Raw genomic sequence first — 6,157 nt, forward strand, 5'->3', positions numbered from 1 at the left:
TCCTAGATAGCTTCAGAATGGGGGCCGGTTGCCAGAAACACGAAGCTACGATTAAAGGATTGGAAATTTTATCCCCATCCCTAAAGTCTGGGAAGGAAAGAGAGGCTCGAGGTCGAGTTCAGTCACACAATGGCTGGTGATTTAATTAATCTTACCAAACAATAAAATTTACATAGAAACCTCTAGAGATTGGGTTTCGGAGAGCTTCCCAATTGTTGAGCACATCCGTGTGTCCACATGCTGGGAGGATGGTGAACTCCATCTCCATAGGAACAGAGGCTCCTGTGCTCAGAGCCCTTCCAGACCTCACCCTGTGCACCTCTTCATCTGGCTGCTCATTTGAATCCTTTATTACTGCTATGGTTTGAATGTTTCCCAAAAAAAGCATCTGTTGGATATTTCTTCCCGAATGCAACATTTTTAAGAAATGGGACCTTTGAGAGGTGATTGGACCATCAGAGCTCTGCCTTCATTAATAGATTAAGGCTCATGATAAAAGGACCTGAGGCTGTCAGTTTGACCTCCTTTTCCCTCTACCTCTCACCCTCTCTTGCCCTTTTGTTTTCTACCAGATACAATCCCTTGATCTGGGAATTCCCATCCTTGACACCATGAATGAAACAAATTTCTGTTTGTTATAAGTTATCCAGTCTCAGGTGTTCCGCTATAGTGACATAATTTAAACCAGGGGTCCCTAACCCCCGGGCTGGGGACTGGTACAAGTTCCTGGCCTGATAGGAACCAGACCGCACTGCAGGAGTTGATCGTTGGGCGAGAGAGCATGAGCATGACCACCAGAGTTCCGCCTCCTGTCAGATCAGTGGCGGAATTGGATTCTCATAGAAGCAGGAACCCTATTGTGAGCTCTGCATGCGAGAGATCTAGGTTGCATGCACCTTATGAAAGACTAATGCCTGGTCATCTGAGGTGCAACAGTTTCATCCAAAACCATTTCCCTCTGCCTTCCACCACCTCCACTGGTCCATGGAAAAACTGTCTTCCGTGAAACCGGTCCCGGGTGCCAAAGAGGTGGGGATTTAAGCTATAAAAATAAAAAAACTGCAATACTGAGTGTGAAAGGAAAGTGAAATTTCAGGACTCCAAATTCACTATACCAAAGGGAAAAGTTAAGTTTGGAGACTGAATGATGGAAAAACTGCCTTTCTTTTGTTCCTAAACAAATAACTGCGAAGATAGAAGATACCGTATCTCCCCAGGTGGCCTCCCTCACAAACTGCTCACAAGATAATTCTTTGTGGGCCCCAACATCTTTACTCTAAAACGGAGTTTTGTTGAATTTCCCCCTGACAGTGTAAATTAACAGCTTATCTTCACAGGTACAGGACAAAGACAAAACTAGACATCATCCCTTCACCCACCCAGTGACTTTTCTACCCAATGTTTACTTTATCTTATGTAAAATGCAGATTCACTGAGCCCGAGATGAATGCATAGTTGACTGTTTTTTCCTCTCCTGGCTGCTCTTTCCCCTATAAATATTGCAGTCCTCAAAACCCTGTTAGGAAAAAGCATGGGCCACAGATGCTACAATGATTTGTGTCTCTGTTTCCAAGGTGCATCTTCAGCTTGGCAAAATAAACTTCTAAACTGACTGAGACCTGTCTCAGACGTTTTTGGGTTTACATGACTATAGCAACTTCCTGAGTTCTTTGAGTTAATTTAAGAATTATCAGTCCTTGGGAGGTGAGAGACCCCTGACTTTGCAGCCATGATAGACAGAAGTGTAGGTAACCTGGGACCCGATACTTGTGACTTGCATCTGGAGTGAGGACAGACTTGTGGGACTGAACCCTTAAACCTGTGGAGCCTGAGGTGAACTCCAGGTAGTTAGTGTCAGAATTGAGTCAAACTCTAGGACTCCCAGCTGCTGTTGGAGAATCAGAAATTTGGGTGGAGGAAAACCCCATCAATATCCCACAGAGAGAAACTCACAGTAAGAGTAAGCAAGCACACCTCTATCTTTTTGGTCCCAGAGGAAAAGATAGACAAAATGTAAGCATTTACTTCACGTCCCTAATCTGTTAAACACAGGTTGCTACCAGCTGTTCATTGTCCAGACGTGGAGTGGTCCTACCTCTAACCTACAAGTTAGGATTTTTTAGGCCTTTAAGGGTATCACATAAAAACTAATAAATGTTAGAGATTCTCTCCCCAGAAATATTTCCACAGACAAGGAAATATAGATATTAATATAAAACATCAGTGTGGACCCAGAACCTCTGAGGTCTTACAAACCTGGGTGTTTTAATCCTAGTAAGAGACAATGCTGAGGAAAGCTGTTTGAATAATCATTTCATCATCACACAATGCCACTCCAATAATCTAGACTATAAACTGGGATAGACAAAAACTTGATGTAATAATCTATCCTCAAAGGAATGAGTGGAAATATGTTATTTATTTGTCTTGGCTCATTCAGCCACTCTGCATGCCTACCAGGTACCAGATAAAGTTCTCGTCCTGGATCACTGCTCCAATAATTAAAATTTGTCACTTTTTCCCACCCCTCACACTCCAGCACTTGAACCCTCTTACTACACCAGAATTCCACACGGTCAATGAACAGAGTCAAACTCGGTAACATATTTGAAAAGATTAATTCTGAGCCAAAAATGAGGGACCACAGCCCATGACGCAGCCCTCAGGAGACCCTGAGAACATGTGCTCAAGGTGGTTGGGGCACAGGTTGGTTTTATACATTTTAGGAACATATGAGACATTAATCAAATACATTTAAGCTATACATTTTTCGATCCACAAAGTTGGGACAATTTGAAGCAAGCAAGGGTTGTGGGGTAGTGCTTCTGGGTTATAATCAGATTTTTAATTTTTCTGATTGTCAATTGGTTGAGTTACTATCAATAGAAAGGAACGTCTGGGTTATAAGAGGTTGTGGAGTCCAAAATTTTCTCATGCAGATGACGCCTCCAGGTGCCAGGCTTCAGAGAGAATAGATTGTAAATGTTTCTGATCAGATTGAAGGTCTGTGTTGGTGGCAAATGCTGGTCAGCTTTTCCTGAATTCCCTGAATTCCAAAAGGGAAGAGGGCATAATGAGGCATGTTCAACACCTGCTTCCCATGGTGGCCTCAGCCAGTCTTTCAGGTTAACTTTTGAGCATCCTGGCTGAGGGTGTCAATTGAGACTGTTAGAGGGGGTGGCTTTGATGTTTACTTTTGGTTTACAACATGCAAAATGTTGAGACGAGAGACACCACCTCCCTCCTTGGAAGAGGACAACACTCCAGTCACCCTGCAGTTGATCATGGACATGCGTCTTAAGCTCCACCAGTCCGATGACCACTTGCTGAAGAGGTGTCATTGTTCCAGGTAAATACTAAGGGTGTGTCATCTCACACCAAGAAGATTAAGGAAAATGACACACGAGGAGTGAGTTTAGAAGCAAAGCATTTAATAAGCAAAAGAAAGACAAAGGGGAACAGCTCTCTTCTTGTGAGAGAGAGGGGCACCCAAAAGGGAATTCTGGCCTGGAATGGGAGTGCATCAGATTTTACAGGCAGGCTTGAGGAGATGGTGTCTGATGTATGTAGGGCCCACGGGTTGGTTGGACCAGGTGTGATATTTACATAGTGCAAGTGGAAGGCTGTTCACCCCACCCTAATCCTATTATGCAAATGGGTTTTCCACTCGGCCAGTGCCATGTTCTCTGCTCCTTACTGTAAGGAAGGAGCCTGGCAAAAAGAAGGGAAGATGGAGTCGCCATTGTGAACATGCCCAGTCCCAGGTGTCCGATTCCTATTCACACAGTTGCCGGCATTCACCCGTGCAAGCTTCCAGCTTACTTCTCTGTGTCTGAAGCTTGATATTACAGGCTGCACCTTGTTAGAAAAGAAAATAATTTGGAGCCTGCTTTTCATTAAAAGCCTTCCATACCCTCACTACCTGTCTAAATAATTTCTTCTTAACTCCTATATCACTGCCAGCCTCTGAGCCAGAATGAGGTGACAGAGAGGCTGGGGCTGTGCAGAATGCATTTTAGTAAAGATGGCTGAGTGACAGTAGTGATGTCCAATTTCCAAGTGCAGCAGTGACATCTGTCCTGGCCTCAGGGTCCAGTGTCCAGCACCAGGGTGTCAGAGGTGTGAGCAGTGGCGTCTGTGCTCCGCAGCAGGGGCGGTTGTTCCTAGGAGGGACCTGATCCAGGGTGGGCTGTGGATTCTGTTCCTGGATGTGTAGGTTCCAGCCTGCTTCTGTGGCCTTCCCCACAATAAAACTAGCCCCCAATACCAGATATATGACTTTATGTGTACATTACAGAAATTTGTTTTTCATAGTTTGCTCCAAAAAGTGAGTGGGAAATGAGTCTGTGGATGGGTGTCAGAGAGTGGCATTCACAGGTGTTCCTTGTGTGAGAGCCACATCCTGAATTATCTACCTGGCCTCTACCCCATGGTGGAGAGAACAACAGGGAATGTCACATCTCATAGCTGATGATACACATCCTCCTTTTCCTTTCTGTGAGAAAAATCTTCTTTTAAACAGGTTTGAAAACCCACTCCACCCACCCACCCTGGGCACTCTCTGATCTCAGTGGTTCCCAATCTGGCTGAGCAACAGGATTGCTGGCGGGAGCTTAGAAAATACTCAGGCCACTCCCCAGAACCCCTGTGTCAGAGTATTACACACAAGACCAAGGAATCGTTTATATAACAAGCCCTAGAGGTGAGGCTGATGCTCAGACATGTGGGATCCTGGTGTTCTTGATACTCCAAGTGTAATCTGGAGAACAGCAACACGAACTCCAGCCTTGTCATAAATACAGAATCTGGAGCTCAACTCCAGACTTCCTGGATCTCAGCACCACGTCCGGGTGATCCCTGTGCACACGGAAGTTCCTTGTCTAAGCGTCCTCTAGACATGGGGTCAGAACTGTGCAGTCTGCTCTGGGTGTGGTCTGATCACATCCCTTACAACTGGAGGTCCAGGGTTCAGTCCTTGCCCTTATTCTTTTCCACAGTCAATCACTCCCTTGGTGCCCACCCCCCACAGCACACTGCAGCTCACAACCAGGTTCTCCCTTCACGAAAGAACAGTCCTTGATGATGGGTCCAATTTCACAGACAAACATAAGTCTAAATTAGACTCTGCTTTATAAATTCATGAGTTGGGATTGGATTCAGCACCAAGATCACGAGAACCAGGGCAGGGAGAGAGGGCAGGAGAGCAGAGCAGAACAGAAGCTCTAGAAGCAGGGCAGGAGGTGAATGGCTCTGAACATTTGTCTCAGAATACACAGAGACCCCCGTGTGCAGGGGCTGCCCTCGGTAATGTCTGAGCCTCTGTGGTCACAGCTCCCACTGGACAAGTTTCCACTGAAGGGACAAGGACAACGGAGCAGTGAAGGTGACCCAGCTGAGGACTGACCACATAAAGCCCATGAAGAACTGAACAGCAACTAGGCACAGGCCCAGTCCACACTGGGCTCCTCACAGCCTTCTCCACCCCCACCCGCAACAGACTCAGCACAGTGAACATGCGGATTCTGGAAGGTTCTCAGGTCTTTATGTGCTCTCTCAAATTCTAGGGTTTACTTATTTAGTTAATCCAACAACCTCTCATAGCAGATATTTGAGAAAACAAATTTATATTCAGATTCTTATTTTCAGTAGGGAAGTAAGAACTTGCAGCTCAGTGAACATAAAGTTGAGACTGAGATGGAGACATCCAGCCCCACCTCTCTGGAACAGGAAAGATGACTGGGGAGGAAACACTGGTCAGCATGGGAACAGGGGTCACGGTGGACACAGGGGTGGGCTCTCTCCACCTCCTCACATTATGCTAACAGGCACGCAGACACATTCAGATGCCTTTGCAGAAAGAGATGCCAGAGTCTCTTGAAGTCACAAAAGGGAGAAGTGAAGAAATCCTGCATCTCAGTCCCACACAAGACAGTTGTCTCAGGCTACAGAAAACAACAGTCATGAACAAATTCAAGTTAGTCATGGTAAGTGATGACACTCTGAACAGCCCACCACACACTTGAAAGAATCTCCATTACGCAGGCCTTTCCCCTCTGTCTCCCCCCCACCCCACCGGTCTACTCTAGACCCCAAGAATCTCACCTTTTCAAGCCGTGAGAGACACATCAGAGCCCTGGGCACTGTCGCTGGCTGGGGT

General features: G+C 46.0%; 1 long non-coding RNA gene across 1 annotated transcript; it reads right to left on the reverse strand.

Annotated features, from left to right (window-relative positions):
* Positions 1-5,520: 5,520 nt before the first annotated feature.
* LOC113220643 lies at positions 5,521-6,157 on the reverse strand. The gene is made up of 2 exons (XR_003307442.1): positions 6,103-6,157; positions 5,521-5,942 (listed from the first exon to the last, which is right to left on the reverse strand). It is a non-coding gene; the product is annotated as an uncharacterized LOC113220643 (long non-coding RNA).

The sequence above is a fragment of the Piliocolobus tephrosceles genome, unplaced genomic scaffold (assembly GCF_002776525.5).
Source record: "Piliocolobus tephrosceles isolate RC106 unplaced genomic scaffold, ASM277652v3 unscaffolded_7965, whole genome shotgun sequence".
NCBI lineage: Eukaryota > Metazoa > Chordata > Mammalia > Primates > Cercopithecidae > Piliocolobus > Piliocolobus tephrosceles.